The following is a 19,642-nucleotide window of genomic DNA, read 5'->3' on the forward strand; positions in this document are numbered from 1 at the left end:
AACAACGCACGTGCCATTCAGAAGCCACTCTGATCGATTCCATGGACAAAGATCACGAAAAGGCCACGTTTTTCAAAACGTAGGTTTTTCGTTTATCTTGAAAAAAAATTACTTTGGATAAATCGACATTACTAAAGTAGATACGCGCATCAACACGTGCGTTTGTCGCGTTTGCAGAATGTCGTTGTCCCACGTTTCGTACGACGCTGTATTGTTCATCCGAACGTTTCGATCGTATCGTTCCCTTTGCGCTCTATGCAACAACAATCTCGAGCAATTTAGACGGCCGAACGATTTTCGAGCACGTTACACGGAAGGGGAGAAAACGGTATCGATTTTCTTTTCCACAAGTGCGCTGGATGAAAGGTGGTCGGAAACGAAGAACCGGGCGCAGCAAAACGTAACAATAAATGGACTTCCGGTGGTACGCGTGCGCGGCCGGAAGTGCGTTTAACTGCTGGTTACACGTACATCGTGAATCTATTACGTTCAAGGTTTACTCAGCCCGATATAACTGCTGATCGTACTCCGTGCTAATGGCGCGCACGAACAAGTAAAAAGTATGCGAATATTTTGAATAATTTCACGTTCCAACGAATAATCGCCATTCGTTATTTCACTGCTGGCAGCGGAAACGGTCAACACATCGAGCATAGAAAGAAGACTAAAAAGGAAACACCCGACAGATCTCACAAAGGACATAATTTAACAAACACGAAGATGGTACCCCGCTGGGGGTAGCCACCCACATGATAATCAAACAGCCAAATAATTCTACCAAATGTCCAAATCGGACAAATTGTGAATGTAAACAACTAAATAAAAAAAAAAAAAAATTCGTTATTTCGGTTAATCGTAAAATCAATAGACCGAACTTTGCTGCTATTTTTATATTGGATTGGCAACTAAGTAATAGCGGATTTTGTCATTAGATGGTTATTTTTTATCATTACATTTTCTTTCAGAAACATGATACTTTTTCAGTAATTTTTTACCATTACCGCCTAATAAGAAAATCCGCAATCACTTAGTTGCTAATCCAATATATCAGAGTTTTAGCTGCGCCAATTACGATAAAAAATAACGTAACAAAAGGTTGTCCGAGCGTGTAACAGATGCGTAGCGTTATTTATTTGTTGTAACATTGCTAAAACCGGTATCATTGATACGTACGTTCACTCAAAGCTGTAATTAAGATCCACGAAGAATGTCAATAGGTAATTTACTTCTTACGCTGTTTTCTTTGCGAATCGTGGAATATAATGGAATTAATAAACACTAATACGGGAAATTATCTTGTTAGGTAGAAATCACGCGAATACATGAAACGGGATAATTAGTTAGTTTCGCGTGATTTATCGAAACGCACTGTGAAACAAGCGCATTGGAAGGAAAAAACCACCTTACGAAGATCGATACGACGTTAATAAGTATCCATAAACACCTGTCTCTCCAATTATCGACTGTTCATTTCCATTTGATTTACTATAATAAAATTCCCATCTGTTACTTCGCTTTGATTTACCGTATCAAAGTACAGATTTCTACGTGTCTGTGAGAAATCTGAAAGCGAAGAACTACAGTAACGTAAATTAACGCCTGATATGCGTAAATATATAAAACAGTCGAAACATGGGACCGATATCAGCGTCGATATCGAGTATCCTTAACGTTCTATCGACGATACGCGTATTATCGATCGTCTAGAGATTCTCCTACGTACGGCAATGTTGAGAACCTTGAATATCGACAATAATATTGACGCTAATACTCGATCGCCTGAGTACGCTGCTCTATGATACGTATCCGACTGTCGCGAAAGTTCCTTTCGTTTTAAGACATTTTCTTCCATTTCTTTTTTCTATTAATTTTGTTATATTATAACAGATATTTTTCCTATTACTACAAAATGGATCATAATTCAATGAAACAATATAAAAGAGTGTGGCGGCACGGGCCACGGAACTTTTCAACGGCTCCGGATACAAAGCGCGACGCCGCCAAAGCGCAACACCGACGTGCCCAATGTATCATCGATATCTTCACACTCTTTCCGCCGAATTCTCGGAAGAGCATACACGTGCCAGCACAGGCGGCACATCTAATGAATGCACGCTAGTGGGGATATCGATGGGCTACGAAGGGAAGAATCTGCGCGATCCAAAACAAAAGCAGAGTCAGTCTGTCTTGTGCCATTAAAAGTGTAACTCCTCGGTCCTTTTTGATAGCAACGCGTCGAACGACATCTCGGTGTCTATCGTTATTTGTTAGTTGTTACGTGTTGTCTGTTAAGTGTAATTGTTGATTATTAATTGTTAACTCTGATTGTTGATTAGTTCTAATAAACTGTTGTTCGTAAAAACACCAAGAGTAGTTCCTTACGCACCTATCACTATACCACCTCAAGAGAAAACATTGCGCGTTTATCGTTTCCTTATCAAACGAAAGCAAACAAGAAATTTTCTTCTATTTCCTTTTTCTATTAATCTTGTTATATTATAACAAATACTTGTTCTATTACTACAAAATGGATCATAATTCAATGAAACAGTATAAAAGAGAAAACATTGCGCGTTTATCGTTTCCTTATCAAACGAAAGCAAACAAGACATTTTCTTCTATTTCTTTTTTCTATTACCTTTGTTATATTATAACAAATACTTGTTCTATTACTACAAAATGGATCATAACTCAATGAAACAATATAGAAGAGAAAACATTGCGCGTTTATCGTTTCCTTATCAAACGAAAGCAAACAAGACATTTTCTTCTATTTCTTTTTTCTATTACCTTTGTTATATTATAACAAATACTTGTTCTATTACTAAAAAATAGATCATAACTCAATGAAACAGTATAAAAGAGAAAACATTGCGCGTTTATCGTTTCCTTATAAAACGAAAGCAACTTTTGGCACAGTTTGAATTGGCAACTAAGTGATTGCGGATTTTGTCAATACCACCAAATGACAACTTAATTGCCAACCTAATAACACGTGAAACAATCGATTACCTGCGTGCTAATTCCCTGATTACAAACATGAAAATATATATTCGCATAAATATTCACGGTCTATCCTTGGTACAGGTGTTTATGTACCGAAAATACGCTTCGTCCTTCGTCTTTCCTTGTTCATCTACCAATTTTTTCGCACTCACGCTAATCTGGTATTCGTCAGACGCTAATAAACCATGGTTTTCAAATAGAGGTCTTACACGCGACTTAATCACAACAATTAGCCGCTGTAGGTCAGACTGGGTACGATCGTGCTACCTGCTTGTCCCGTATAAGTATAATAAGCGACGCGTGGTGTAGTTGTAATGCCGACAAGCGAGACTCAAATCATGTAATTTGGTAATGCCCCTTATTTCACACTCAGAAAGCCGATCCTTTGGAAGGTTTAGGTAAAAACGGCCTGTTTCCCCTGTTCAACCTGAGCTCTTCACTCGCTCAACCAAATATCGTAGCGTGTTTTCACCATGTTTCTCAAAGAAAATGTAATCTTCCAATTTGAATACTCGCGTTATGTTGTTCTTTCTCTCTTGTTTTGTTTATTTTTATAAATAAACGACGAAGAAATTACAAGCTACTTTGCAGCATAATTCTTACGGAGGGTTTCTTCTTGGCGGATGAAAGAAGAGAGAAAAGCCGCAGTCTATTGCATTAGAAACGCGTCTTTTTCTTCCGTAAACTAAACTCGCGTAAAGCGGCCTAACTCACGCCGAAAGATCTTTTTCTTTTGGCAAATAAAAAAGAACCGCAATCTACCCAATTGCATTGGCGCTAAATCTACCACTATCGGTCGAAACGACTGGTTTTAAAGTTTCGAAAAACGCGTCAATCCTCGTGAGTGGAATCCGTGGTGACGAGAGTTGTTAATTAACTATCTAGTTGTTTTAATTATAATACGTTGTTGCGATTAGTTCGTGTTAAACGACCATCGTCTCCTGTTTAATCCATCTGTTATAAACAAACTAACCATAATAGTTTGCGATACTACGATATTCTATTATTACGTATTTTTTAAAAACCAGTAATTGTCACTGCTTTTGACAGAAATAGCTTCGTGTTAACTGTCGCTGGTTCTAGTCTTAAAGACCGGTCATTTTCATCGGTTTTTTACAGGAACAGCTTCGTCTTAACTGATCTCGACTGTCGGTAGTTCTAATTGTTAGAAACGTATGGCATTAAAGAAGACGCGTTAATGTAGCATGTTAGAAATAGAAAAAGAAAAAAAAGAAAACACGTTATTACGTAGTGGGAAAAACAAACGCGCAAGAAATTGCACGCGTACAACCGCGTTAATTCGCTCATGCGATATTGCACATGACGAGAGGAAAACATCGAAACGTTCGCTAGTCGAAGAGTAAGAGGATAATGCGCTGATGGAGGCGGACAATTATGCAAAGGTCCGTTACATCGTCGTCGGGAACGTAACCAGGGTTCAACGATGCCGTCGACGACGACAGGCCAACGTCGAACAATAATACGTTCTATTATACAAGCAGCCGGTGTTATTAATAGTTGCGAGCGAAACGAGTTTAATGTCACGTGCCGCTCGCATTAGCACGTGTGCACCATTTTTACGCCGACGACGTAACCGAACGCGTAATCTCGTCGCGGCGTTAATGAACCACAATTACGTGTATTTTCGCGGACTGGCTGCGTATAAATAACCAGAAAGGAAAATCTAATTTTCTCCTTGTGCTCTTTCGTTTTTCTCTATCGTCGACGTACGATGTTCACAGAGTCGCGCGGATCGCGTTCGTCCTTTTAATTTCTTCATTCCACGATCTCTGAATTTTTTACGCAATTGATGATATCGACTGTTCCGTAATCGAATCAGATCCTTTTAATCGTTATTAATTATTTAAACGAGCCACGCAACACGGCGTTAGGTACCAGACTATCATTTACCTACCTGATCGAAACGATCTCATTTTTATTTCTATATTCGAGATAGAATTGACCTAGACATTGAATCGACTGTGAAAATAGAAAAGATTACTTCGATCGATACAGCGAGTGAAATAGATGGAAGATAAATTAACGCGTAATTATTTCGAAACAATAGCTAGTCGAGTGGAACGATATATTTGGAAGAATCGAATATCCGATGATACAGAAGCAGGTCGACGAATTAACCTAACTTTTAATCGCTTTATTTGCTAATTATCAGCGTTCGATCGGCGTATAATTCTCCGTGTAATACGCGACTCGAACGAGTCGCCTCCGACAGGAGACAAAATTACGAATCAAAGAGACAAGTCGTGGCGAAGACCGCTCGTGCATTTAAAAATAGACGGACGATCGACAGCGCGGTTTCAACGATTTACAAATTGTCATTCATAAGCGGGCACAGCCAACAACGATGTTCGCGCAGGTGGCAATCTCCTGCTCCTGATTGCCAATTAACGTTTAACGACTTTGCCTGCTATATATCCCCTGATCGCGCTTTTGCATTCGCACGATTAAGGGACCAATACGAATGAAAAATGCCTCGTTTCGATCCTATCGAACGACTCTCGAGCCTACGTTCCTTTTGAACAAACATATACAGGGTGGTATCGCGTAACATGTGAAAAATGCTCGTACGAACGCGTGTCCCATCCGATCCTCTTTCAAAGTTACAGGCATTTTTGCGTCTCGATAATAGCCACGATCGCTTATTTATCTTCATAGAAGGTGCTCGGAACGTCTACCGTCCGTATGCGAGTTTATAGTGAAAATTCTAGTAGAAAATTCTACTTGTGTATGTGGAATAATAATACGAGAGTAGACATTTCGAGAATCTTCTACAAAAGTAAGCAGTTGTGGGATCATCGAGGCACGAAAATGTCTATAAATTTCAAACAGGGTCGAGTAGAACGTAGTTGCTGTTTGTACCAGTTTTTCTCCTTCTTCTTGTGCCTTCTATCTCTATTTACGATACACCCTGTATATTGGGTTCGCAATAGAATTTTAATACTATGGAACTTGGCTTGCTGTTACAAGACTCTCGTGTATATATCGTGTGTGTTATATGAAACATATTGAAATTTCATTAGCACTGTCATTCTTCTATCGGTGAAGTCTGAAATTAATCTGAAAATGTATATAATAGAAGTTACAAAACATTTACAGCGAGCATATACTCGATAAAGAAGTTAGTATGGTGGATGGAAACGTTTCGAACATTCAGTGGCTACAAAGAGTATTTGCACATATCCTACTATTCATTCGTGAAACATTATAATGCAGCGTTTTCTTATCGGGTTCTACCGTTTCATTTTATATCTACGTTTGATTATAGTATCAAGTTATTTTAGTCATCGTTATGGTACGAAGGTTTCGAAAGTGCCACTAAATAATGGACGTAAGTAACTAATACATGAATGCGAAATCTTTTGTAGCCACTGTTTTCCTAACTGTAATTCCCAAAACCAACGTAGTCACGACGATCGAGTCTCGTAACGACGCTAATAAAATTCCAAAGTGTCTCGTGTAACGCGCATAAAACATTCGAACAAGGTGTTTACGAGTGTGCGAACAGTCGATCGGAATGTACACGTGCACGTACACGTATCGAATTTTATAATTAAATCTGTGCGTTTCAAGTTCTAATCTGTTTGAAGATCTGCTGAAAGATGCTTCTTAAAAAATTACTATTGTGGAAAATATAAAGTACGAAGAGCCTCGCTGCAACTGTTTGCCGCTTCGAAACCATCGCTCTGCAACTCGTCGATCCTACGATATTACACAATCGCGACGTTATCCCTTTTTGCCTGCGTTTCAGCGACCACGCGAGCAACCACAAAAGAAAGTTTTCCAAGTTGGAAAACTGTAAACCGGTTTTGGAAAAAATCCTGAAGGAGACTTGTCACGCGAAACGCGAGTCTCCGGTATCGTTTTGCCAACAGCGGCATTAAAAGCACGATGGCGATTCAGTAGCCACGACATCGGATTAGCAGTATCGTTTCCTTGGCGGACGGAAGTGGCAGGATGTTTCGCTGGCGCGGATGCAACGCGAGATGGTGTACTTACACGAGCGAGTAGTTGCCATTCGTTGAAGCAAAAATGGCCCGTGTTATCGCGACAAGCCAGGCCAAGAACAGCTCCTCTGGTCCATAGCTTATCGTTATATTCAGAGCGTCTTTCTTTCACGCTGCAAACGCATTAGAGCAGATCCAAGGAAGAGCAAAGAGTAATAAAGATGCACGGATGCGTGCACCAAGATAGTCTACCGTGTGTATCCACACATCACGTCGATTTATACTATCTTATAACGATTAATTATTATCCCCAGACTTCCGTGTATGCGATACATTACATTATGTAACGCGGAATTATCCTGGCTATTAATAATGCGTGTATACTTGGCGTTGGATATATTGCGGTATTACAGGATGTTTCCTGGTTTTACAGTCTTTCACATTGTTTTCTAAATGCCTTTGCTTACTTAATCTATCGAGAGTTAGTGCAGTGAGTTTGAGTGCGTTTGAGATCCTTTAGATTTATTAGAGAAAACGGCTGATATCTTGTAATAATAGCTAGCCAGAGGTTTCCTTTGTTTGAACCACTGGAAATGTGAATACACGTAGCGACGTATGTATATTTCATATAATTACATACTCGTGAAAGTTGAAATTATCTGCAAACAATAAAATCCTATTGGAATTAGGAAGTCTTTTACATTTACTTTTTCGTTTTTTTTGATGATCGAAAAGAGGAATTTACGCGTGTAACGAAAATAATGATCGCACGAAGAACGATAAATAAATATTTCAAATATTTATAAACAAGTAGACTAGAAATAGAAGACCGCACTATCCTTCGTTGGAAATTAGTTTACGTTTATTTCTATATTTGGTATCAAGAAATATCCACGATTATACGTGACAAAAATGCGTGTGACATTGAATGATTCGTTTCTCGTTACATAGACAACTGCATAACACGTTGGAAAAACTTTCTGCCGCGAAAGACATTCTACGACTATCGATCTTGGTTATCAATTTTATTCAAATGAATCAGAAAGAACCTCGAAACGAATTCTTCCCAAATTATGCTTTTAGATTTATTCCACTCCGCCTTACACAAGTACATACGTCGACTAGCAAAAAGAAAAAAAGGAATTTCATTAGTCAGCGTGCACCGTTTGAATAAAGGCGCGTGTGCCAACTCGTTAGAACGCTTTGAATTCCATTTGCAGAGGATTCTCGTGTCCCAGATTCTATGAATCGCAAACGAATACTTTCATAGCATCTTAATCAAATCCATTGATTTTGAAATATTGTCCCAGTCAAAAAACACGGTAAACAATAGGAAACAAACGCGACAAGCATAATAAATGTGGCATAATTTCAGGGTAGAAGTCGTCCAAGTTTTTATAACCTCAAACGCAAAGACGTGACCGGACATTATTTCTCGCAGTAATAATGCTTGAACAAATTCTAATTACTTTCAACGACAAGCATGAAACGTACGAGTATTCTATTAATCTGATGTAAAAGAGAAACGCCGTAATAACACAATATCCATATCAACATATCTAAACATCGTGAAATTACATGCAAACATACCTTTCATGTTTCCAGCCAATCTATTCGTAACAGAAATTACCTGACATCGATTTCACCAGCCAGTAAAATACTCGATAACATTACAAAACACGGGCACAAACGCACGACATTTACACGTATCTCATAAAACACTGACATAAAAAGAAACGCTTCAAAATTTTGTTACATAACGATGAATTTTAAACCATGACGAAAAAAAAGTCATTTCCACGTCGGTTTCGCGTTACCGCTCCATTCAACAGAATCCACGTTATACACTAAGGTGTAATAGTAACGAACTTTCAAAAAGATTCGCGTATTCCACATAATATATTCGAAAAAAAGTTTCTGTAACTGTTCGAACAGTTTTGCGAACCACCGTGTCTAAACTTACTGCGCGTGCGTGGGCGCATGCGTGCCAAGATTTGAGCGCGCGATGCAGGGCGCATGCGCATGAACCTGCAGTGCCGAGCGAAACAAGGAAGAAGAACGGCGAGAGAAAGACGCCGTTAAAAAGAGAAACAAAGCGAAAGGGAAGAGCAATGACACACACGGTTACATGCACGCGCTCACCAACGGCACACACCGAGGTGACGTAAGCGCTGATTACGCGACGCTGCAACGAGCACACGCCGAGGCTGCAACTCGCGTTGCATGTATAACGTTCGTAGAATGCGGCAATGCATCCCCCCCTCCTCAACCCGACCGTAACCTCGCTAGAACCTCGTCTCTCCCCCGCCCAACCGAGATACCCCTCCCCTAACCTCTCCCACGTCCACTGCTACCGTTCGGCGACGTGTGTTGGTGCACGTGCGAACAAATATCACGTGACTGTGTATGAAGGACGAGGCCTTCAAGTACGTACGTACGTACCGTACGTATGAGCACGAGCAACGCGCGTTACTGGAGATCATCAGCTGACAACAGGAGCCAAGAGAAACAGGAATCGTGCTTCTTAGCTCCATGTTGAGAAAAGAGAGAGGGATGCAGGAGGGCAAATGATCATTGTAAGATATTTAAAAATTATGAATCTACGTTTCGTTGAATCACGTAATTGGCTTTTGTAAACGATGCTAAAGGTGGCTACTGGGCTCATCCATGTAAAATCCGATCGCTGATAAAAACGTAAATTAAGAAAATAAAAATAAGAGATAAGCGGAACAAGAACAGTCGGAAATTGGACGAAATAGTTCTAAGAAGATGCGAAGAAGGAAAGAGGAAGAAGAAGAGAACAATAGGGCCCAAGAAAGGAATAAAGTTTGACACACGCCTGTAATTTCGCACTTGGTCATTGATAAACGTCGAAAATGTGCGTGCGCTAAAAGAAAATTACAGGGAAGGAGGGGATCGGAGGGACTCGGCTGCTTATTATTCCGAACGGAATACAAAGAGGGGAACAAAACATACTCGCGTAAACGTACCTCACCGAGATATTAAAGATAGAACGGGAACCGAAACACTGTGATTAAGACGTCCGACAACCGCGACGTAATTTGTATTAACACCTTGCACGCTTCTTTCGGACAACCTGTGAACATTCTGTAACAGCGACGAATGTTTCTTGTTTATACATATGTTAATACGTTCCAAATCGTTTTATCGTCTCTGACACTATTTCTAGTAAAATTTTATTGCTCTATCACTTTGTATATTTTCTTAGTAAATAAGTTGAGTCTTTTTCTAAATAAATAACTCGTGTATGGTTCATCCTTTCTGTTAAAAATTCTCATACATTTTTATCGTATTGTTAATTTGAATACTTTCTAAAAATAATCTGTAAATTGTACGTATCAGTGACAAACATCATTCATTTGTATATTCACATGTATATTTGTTTCTTTAAACTGTGTAATTCTTTTTGATAAAATATCTCGCGCGTGTATATTACACTGTTGTTTGACATATTTTCACATGTTATATTTCCATTACATTTCCATGTTAGTTATCGTAAAATATTATTGGGGAACAGCGTAGCGTGACTATTGTCACTCGAACGAAATGCTTTCGTTTCTCTTCCGGATATGAATTACTCCACTTTTATCCAGGTGGTTGATCCTTTTATTCTGGCTACACCTCGCGGCATTTCCCACGATCACGGACAAGTCCGATTTAACGCCGACAGCAAACACTGGTTTCCTGCGGCTGATTCGACTTCCTGCAATGGCGTGCGCATCTTTCACGTACGAGGAACAATTTCAAACGGACGGAAAAAATGGCAGCTCGACAGCTGCCGCCTTGACCTTACTCAATGGCTATCTGGCAACATAAAGAAACCGTATTGCCACTTTCATTTCTGGACTACCTCCGTGTTTCGTAATGATATTCTGATCCCTTTTTTTCTCATGAATTTTTCGATGATCGCATCAGTGAAATTCGGTGCAACGTTTACTTTTACGACTGTGCTTTATTGGTTGTTTATGTTTGCGTGTAATGACTGAAGATTTGTAAATTATATTTACATATAACGAAATCTTGTCGTAACAAAATAATACTTGATATATATTTAACAATACTATGGCATAATATTAAAATCGAAATTTAATTAATCGTAGAATTCGTATATAAAGATTCGAGTCTTCTAGTCTCAAACTTTCATATTCTATATTTTATTTCCTACGAAATAAAATTTTTTAAATAAACTTTTGTCTCCGTTTATACAGTAATTAACCGACAATCAAGTTCTGTTTTACTGCTAAAAATAAAAAAAGTATAGAATGTATTTCCATCGCGGGTTTATTACAAAGATAAACTAAAAGCTGTCTGGCATGTGACGATTTAATAATAGAAGCTGATAAATGCTGAAACCTAAAAATGATTAATCCAAATGACCGGGAACTGTCATACGGGTGGACATTTGAAACAATACACGTGTGAACGAATGGAAATATCTCACAATTCGACAAATTGTTAACAGCGTATTATTAAGTTATCGTTAATTTGACACTGCTGGACCACCCATTTAATTGAACAACGTTTCCACGCGATATTTATTCTATTTCAAACGCGTTACACGCGCGGAAAGGCAATATTTACCGCATATGCATGTGACGTGTAAAAATGTTTAATTAAGTTAAAAGTTTATCGACTAATTAATTACCAGCGGGCAGATTAATTAAATTCTTTAAATATTTATATACACATTAATTAACTTTGATATTAATATTACAATTATAATTTCATTCAGAATTAATAAATCAACATCGATTTTATAAATAATTAAATATTTCTTTCTTCTCTATTTCATCGATACTATGAAACGACAAGGACAATTGCCTTAAAGCATCGCGTCGCGTCGTGAGAACAGATCTTAAAAAACCTGCACGATGACACGCGTATTATGATGCATATTAATAATACCGTTTGGTATGTGGAAATAGCATGCTAGTAATAATCATGACGATTCTTAAAGAGAAAAAGAGATTCGAAATACAAGCAGCAGCGTAAAAAAGGAGAGAAGTAATAAGCTACTATAGTATCGAGCGAACAAAATACTGTTGTACAATGATGGTCTTATGGTCAAGGTTTTAAGCCTTTAAACGTGACTTATGCAACGCATCCGGGCATAAGTCCTCCGCGCTGCAATTTATATTTCCGAAGTTACGTCGAATTATACAGTATATACACGATTGTAGCATTGAAAGATACTACAATGCGGGAGAAGAATGTACCGACTTCCGTCCCTTTCAGTTCAAGGGAAATGGGAAAAGGAAGTTGCACTGGTGTTGAATAAATTAATGAATAAAGAGGAAACAGAAAATTCATGCTGCAGAATTGCAATAGAGTTATTTTCTAGCACGTGTACTTAGAGATACGTATCTTATATCTTGCCAAACAGCAAACAAGATAGAAGAAAGCAATTCTAATACTAATGTTAGTCCGAAAACAAGAAAACTTCGTAATCTATATAATACTTCCCATCAAATCAACCAAACTTCCCTTAATCAAACCGACCCGACCAAAATTTTGTCCGCACGCAACCCAACATCCAGCAACCTGTACTTAAAAAACTGCGAAACTTCGTCACACTCGCCTCTAACCTAACCTAATTCGTTACCCCAATCAAATCATCCGCTGCAACTCGGAGCGACGAAAAACCAATTCTCTGACTTGAGAATCTCGGAACTGCCTCGATTTCTCAAAGATTCGCGAGAAAAAGACTTGGCCTGTGATGCACGGTCAATCAGGTCCGCGCGAGAAGGTCCTTAGCCTTAGGAACACGGTCGTGGCTGGCGGCTGGTAAAGGCCGTCGTACATACGTATATATATATGTATATATATAATATATATTATATATATATATATATACCATAGACACGAGGTGGCAAGAGGTTAGAAAGAGAAAATGGAAATAAACGGTCCGAGGATGGAACAGAGAAAAGGGAGACAGAGCTACGCGCACGCAGGAAAGGACGATGGAAAGAAAGAAAGAAAGAAAGAAAGAAATGGAAGTCCGTGCAGCACAGAAACGGCGTGTCGGTGGCTGCGGCGGCAACCGCGGCCGCCTAAGCGAAGTTAGGTTTCAGTGCACAACACAAAGGGAAGGGACACGGGAAGAGGTACGAGGGTGGAGGAGGGGGGCGGTTAGGGGCGCCATTCGAGGGAGGGCTGTTGAACTTTCAGGGTCACTCCCGCGGGCCCCCGCTAGTTGGACCGACAGAGAAAGAGAAAGGACGCGAGAGAAAGGAAGAGAGTACGGTACCTGGCAGAGAAAGCGAGAGAAACCGAGTGAGACGGATAGGACGAAAGAGAAAGATGGATGGACGGAGGTCGAGTTAGAGGTGAGGAGAGGTGTATAGCGGTAGAACGATACTACGAGGAAGGACGCGAGGGGAGGTTGAGCCGCCCCAACACGAAAACTCACTCCTAAACCGTGCCTAACGACGCGCCCTCTGGGCCGCGATTCGACGACTGATCGTCCGGCCAATTCGTCTCCCTGGGCCTCTATTGCTCTCCTCTCTGGGACAGATAGAGTCCCGGGCCACAGGCGTGTATACAAGACGGAGGCCCCGATATAGTGCACGAAAGCATACGGAACCAGTTTTCGGCCGAGAAAGGACCGTTCCTCCGGGGCTCGCCAGCCCTGACGTGCAACGCACACGCGCACATGGTCACCCGGCTACGTCTCTTCGCCATGGCGAAGGAGAGGAAGAGACAGGCAACGAGGAAGAGAAAGAGAGAAGAGGCGGTTCACAACGATCCGTGGAAGCTAGTGAACTCTCAGGGACGTTCCGTGGCTTTGCCACGACGCGCGAAAGACCCATACCATTTTCGACCTCTCTTCGTGAATTTTTTTTCTTTTTTTTTTTAATATTTCTATGTTGCAGTTCTATCGTATATAGCATCGACATCTATTATTATTTATTAGCGACAAATTTGATTCGGTATCTTTCGATTAGATTTGCTGACAGAGACGGAACTGTTTCAGATAGCTCAGGAAATATTGTTTTCTTTTCGCGTTGTGATTTTGCGGCGATGCTTCGTTGCCACCCCTGTCGCTCCCAAACGCCGGATCCCTGCGCTGCTTTGAACGAACGTTCATCCTCTCTCTGTCCCTTTCTCGGCCGTTTTGGTACGGTTATACGAAGGGGAAAGGGTGGAAGGTGGGGATCGCGACGAGCTTGCGCCGATGGCTGCTGCACGCCGCTTACTCCTCCGTTTCACCGGAACCGGAGTAAACCGAGATGTCCATCTGTGTGTCTAATTGAAATCTGAACGGTCAGCGTCGCGGGTTGACAAGCGCAGCTTGCGCCGTCGGTAAAAATAGCTCGCACGAATTGTGGATTTTAATCTCTCCAAAGACTAGGCTGATGAGTGCTTCTGGCACGTTCCCTTTTAGTGGATGCTGTAACTAACGGTTGATAAGATAGATGCTACTTTTGGTTAATGACTCGATAGATGAGAGAATTACGAAGGAAACGGATGATATAGTAGCGCTTCGATATCAGTGTTCTTGGATGAGTGATTTCTATGTGAAAGGTTTATCAAGTTTATACAAGTTGGAGGTTAGTAATAGGTTTTGTAACTTAAGCGATGGATACGTCTAATGTAGAATGATAACTCAACGATACTGATATTATAGACACGTGGCTCGAGTTCCAGCTTTATGCAGATATTTTTATCGACTTCCTGTTGTAACAATAGAATCTTTTATAAAGGAATCGATTCTCTATTCACGCTATACCAACATGAATTGATAAACCATTCTAAAATACCAAATAACTTTTAGTTCGTTATCTAGTCATAGGGCATATTTTATGTGTCACACAATAACAGTTGTAAGAACTCTTGTGACTCCATTTCTACATATCCGTGTGGCTAATTATGCCGCTTCTTAAATTTCATAGAAATAACCAGATTTTATACGAATTTACCTACAATGAACTACTACTATATAATTAGATAATTGTAGGGACTGAATAATCAAATTTTTTTCAGAAATTTGATCGATACAACCAGAACTAGTTTCAATATATTTATCTGCGGGAAGGAAGCAATCGACTACACGATTTTCCTTAAATTTCATAAAAATGACTAGAAGCAATTTCAATAAATTTATCTACAGGAAGAGACCAGAGGATATAAGTTTCCTCCGATACTATCTCATCTTTTTCCCGGTTCCAGTCAGTCGCTAGGAGTATAGACCGTGGCTAGACGCTACGAAGAAGGAGGATCGGAATATAAGTAAAAAAGAAGACGCACAAACAAGAGACGCATCCGAGCCGACAAGGTGTGCACCGCCTTGATCAAGCAGGATGGCTGGCCAGGAAACTAACTGTAGTTGGTGACTAACTTCAAACAGGATTCCACGAACATGCCGGAAATCGTTAACTCCAACAACTATACGTGTACATATGGAAACATTTGATTAGGACAAAACGTTCGATGATTCGAGTTTTATGAGCGACGCTCCGAGGCTGAAATATTTTAAGATACATTTTTATGCGTGTTAAATGAAACAACGGTAAATGAATCTTTCCAAACGTAGACATATGTAACCTTGCTATCCTCGACCAACGTAATAATAAAAATCCAAACGTCAGATTTCTCGCTGATAACGCGGCATCAAGTTTAGAGGAAACGGCTGAAAAATTTATATTTTTCTAATCGCGACACAATTCTCTACAGCTTCGCGTGTCAAACGTGATGAAACACGTGATTTCAGCTGTTCGCTGAATTTACGATGTAAAATTTACAATAACGACGCCTAATAATACATCCAAGTTGTACAAACTGTTCCGTTGGACAAAAAAGGTATGACGAGCTATCGCTAATCGCTAACGACAAGATTAAACGCTACCGCCGAATTTTTTACCATTCCGTTAAATTATTTATCGTCTAGGCAATCTATTCCCGCGTAGCATCCGCTGTTCAGCTTCTTACTCAGCAGCTCCTTGTTCGTCGCATTTAGATTCCAGCGATGCTTCCTACTATAAGAAACTGAAACGAAAACGGCCGGAAGACGGTGGTGTGGAGTGTATACAAGAGGAACCTAAGTTCAACGACCCGCTCTCTAGTACCTGTATCATCAGGCTGGCTCCTCTCCGACAGAGAGACGCGTACATGTGCCTAACTGTGCGTACGAACACACGATACTCTCATCTCTTTCTGTACGCGCCACGGGCACGTACTCCACTATGTGCTGGAAAACTAGTTTCGCGTGCAAATTACTCCCCTGGAATTGTCGCGAGGTGTTTGCCTTGCAAAACGACCAAATCGTACTCTGTCCCTTGAACGAGCAAACTGTTTTATGTATATAAATCCTTTTTACTTTTTTATATATTATGGCTCTACGTGTCGGATGGCCATGCCATAAGATTACTAACAGTCAAGTAACCTTATGCTACTATGTGAAATTGGTAAGCATAGTTAAATGTAATTGTCATATGTCGTTGTATTATTAATTGCTAGTTTATGACGCTAGTAATAGTAAGGTTAATTGCTAGTATAGTACGCGTTTGAGTACTGTTTACGAAAGGTAATGTAATTTTGTTTATGTAGATGTAATGATCAAATTAGAGTACGTAAGTGTTTACACTAATACGAAGAAATTATAAGACGCGGTTGCGGGGTACGAAACGCGTCGTAATAATTATGACATTTTTAAATCGAAGCTATAAAGCAATAGCAACAAAATATGAATGACACAAATAGAAAACATTGGCTGTTCAGATTAGTGTCCGTGTATACCCATTTGGTACAACTCGTAATCTCGAGATTAATACGCTAAGATTCTATCAGAACTTACTAAAAAATGTACCAATATATCGTGCGTATCAATAAATCGATTAATTTTAATTACTCCTACGACAGCCAGTCGTCGTTTACCGACGTAATTGCTCGATGCAACGTAATAACGGTGTAATCAGGTTATCAACAGTCCGATTATACGCACTAGCGGTTCTACTGGGAATTAACACCGGGGTTATGGTTCGTATGTTGCAAGTATCTTATCTTAGATCCAGGTTTAATCACCTGCGTGGCAACAATTTTAACACTTCTTCTCTGGAAAATGAGCACGAGTAAAACCTTGCATTGGCGAGCATATCGCGTTCATAAACCATTTGGTCGTTGTAACGATAATTAATTCCTCATTTTTGCTTGCTTGTTGTTCCACTCACATCAATCATCGTAATAGATTATTAGCGACTCGGTTGAAATCATAAATTGAATTTTATGCAAGAATCGATATATAGATGCTAAATGATGCTATTAGTATAAATCTAGATGCGCATCTATTTAGCGTACGATGCTGAACTTCGCTTTGTACTTAATTTTAATTTCCCTTCTCTACAACGAAAAAAGTCTTAATAAAGGTGGAGCAATTTTAATTAATTTAATTAATGTGCATTTTAAAGCTACTTGTTCCCTGGATACAGTTAGTTTACATTATGCAGCGAATTATACGGGGGATTGGCAAATTATAAAATCTACACTCTACGCTAATTCCCTACGCTAGCGTTGATTATCTCGGAACTGTAATAGCGTATATCTGCAGCATTGTAAGAAATTTACGGGTAATGCTGGGATACGATGAAATCATTAATACTCCACTAACGAATCGATATATGCCTGATTATTAAACGAGGATCGTTTCAAATATACGCAATGTTCCATATAAATTTCATCGTTTAATTATTTTCTATATCATACACCGAGATATACAAAATATCGTTGACGTTTGAAAGAACGATTTCATATTTCATTCTCTGATATCATTCAAAGTATATTCGTAACACCGTATACTGTACCATATTACGTAATAAAAATGATATAATATAAAAATATAGTACAGTATCACAATATCGTAAACATAGTTTAAATAGTATTGAGGAGTGAAACGTAATGTAAAGTCATCGTTATTTAAGACGTCAATAATTTCTATACGTTAACGAATTTTACCACTTTAATGCATAATACTAAAATAATTAGATGGCTAAGTTTAGATAGAAGACCGTATGTTTAAAGCAATCCCTTCAAATTGTACTTTAATTGTACAGATCCCTTTTGTAATCTACTCTATGTATTTTCTACCATCAGAAACATCGAAATCATTTCAGCCTCCTAGATTCTTGTTAGACACCCTATATAGCGAGCCACCATTTTCCTTCGAAATTATCGAAAGGTATCGTTTACTGTTTTACACACACTAATGTAATATAATAAGTCACTTTTGTAATAGCGGTTAAAGTGTTCTTCAGGAAAAAGATAAAATTTTGCTTACCAACCGATCACGGTGATGTGACGCGTCGCGTTAATTAAATTCCACAGTACCTTTTTTTTCTGGCGTGAATACATAAGTGACTCATTGATCGTCGGATCTTTCATCGAACTCGGCCCGGGAAGCAGGGGGCACTGATCTTCAACTCGTTCAACAACACTGTGGCACTGCCTGAATGCCATGGTCAGTGACCGTGAGATCAAGAATTTAAATTCTACGCTGACTCGCCTACTCTTTCTTTTGTATCTTATTGTCCAGAATTTCTTGGCCATAGCGGCGCTACAAAAAGAACAAACGCTTCAATCTCTTGCAAGCATCATTTCGACGCTGAAAATGCATTTTTTAAAGGCGTCAGTCTACTTTTTCGTAAAAAGTTGATGGTACCTGTCGCTCAAAAAAATTAAATACATTGTCATCCCTCGTTTTTGGAATTCTTTTTTATCTGGCAATACGTTAAGCTCTTAAACCCCCGGAAGGAATTTTAATAAAAAATTTTCTCTTTTCAATATCGCGTTTTAAACCTTACAAGCAGAATTCAACGACAAAATAAATTTAACATTTAGAATGATGCTACCTTCGTCCTAACCAAACTTTCAAATCTGTTAGTTTCTTTCGCATAATGTAATAATACCTTAGAAATAGTATCTCTGTTAAGAAACGTTAAATATAGCGTGTAAAAAGATCTGAATATATCTAAAGCACGTGATCTTGAAGCCAACGTTACAACATTTATCTTAAAACGATCTAGTGACTTCTAGGAACAAAACCTCTTTCATAATAAACTCAGAATTCTAAAATATTCATTATAGTAGACATTCTTTCCAAGCGTGACATTTCCGTAGACAAGTATATCTTTGAAAACCATTCGCGCTTCTCATAAACCGTATCCTATAAACTTGCCTGTTCCGTGTTCCAATTAAACCGCGGTTTCTGAGTCACGTTACCATAATAATGCAACAAATCCGAGCTCACTGTCGCTAGTTCCTTTTGCATGGTGCGTTTCTATGCCTAACCGTGCCTTTGGAGACACTACTTTTAATCCTGAGAAGACACGTTCTACTTCCTCTGTTTCCTGCGTCGCGTTTACCACTTTTCAAGCATTTTTCATCCATCCGGTGTACACACGGATAGCAACACCGCCCTTCTGTTCGTTATACATTTCTCTTTCTCTCTCTCTATTTCTGTATGTAAAATAGCACGGACTTTACGCACACAATGCACGTGTATGCGCGTTTTGTTCGGTGTTAGTCGCGGTGACTTGCTCTGCTTTGAAACTCGACACCTCTTTCGCTAAACACCAGGGACGGACGTACGTGGGCAACGTAAACACAAGAGAGACGTATGCAGACAAATGAACGCGATATACATGCAGATATGCGTATCA

At 39.4% G+C, this 19,642-nt stretch overlaps 1 protein-coding gene across 5 annotated transcripts in view; it reads right to left on the minus strand.

Moving 5' to 3' along the window:
- LOC117209499 (histone demethylase UTY) overlaps positions 1-19,642 on the minus strand; it is a 147,857-nt gene that overhangs the window by 95,326 nt on the left and 32,889 nt on the right. Inside the window, exon 1 of one of the 5 annotated variants that reach the window (XM_033451593.1) lies at positions 8,562-8,717. The exons of the other annotated variants lie outside the window; for them this stretch is intronic. The gene's annotated coding sequence lies outside the window, so the exon portion shown is untranslated. Of the gene's footprint in view, positions 1-8,561; positions 8,718-19,642 lie in introns of those variants that run through there. 5 annotated transcript variants of the gene reach the window in all.

This window comes from Bombus bifarius, unplaced genomic scaffold, assembly GCF_011952205.1.
Source record: "Bombus bifarius isolate JDL3187 unplaced genomic scaffold, Bbif_JDL3187 scf7180000008178, whole genome shotgun sequence".
In the NCBI taxonomy this organism is placed as follows: domain Eukaryota; kingdom Metazoa; phylum Arthropoda; class Insecta; order Hymenoptera; family Apidae; genus Bombus; species Bombus bifarius.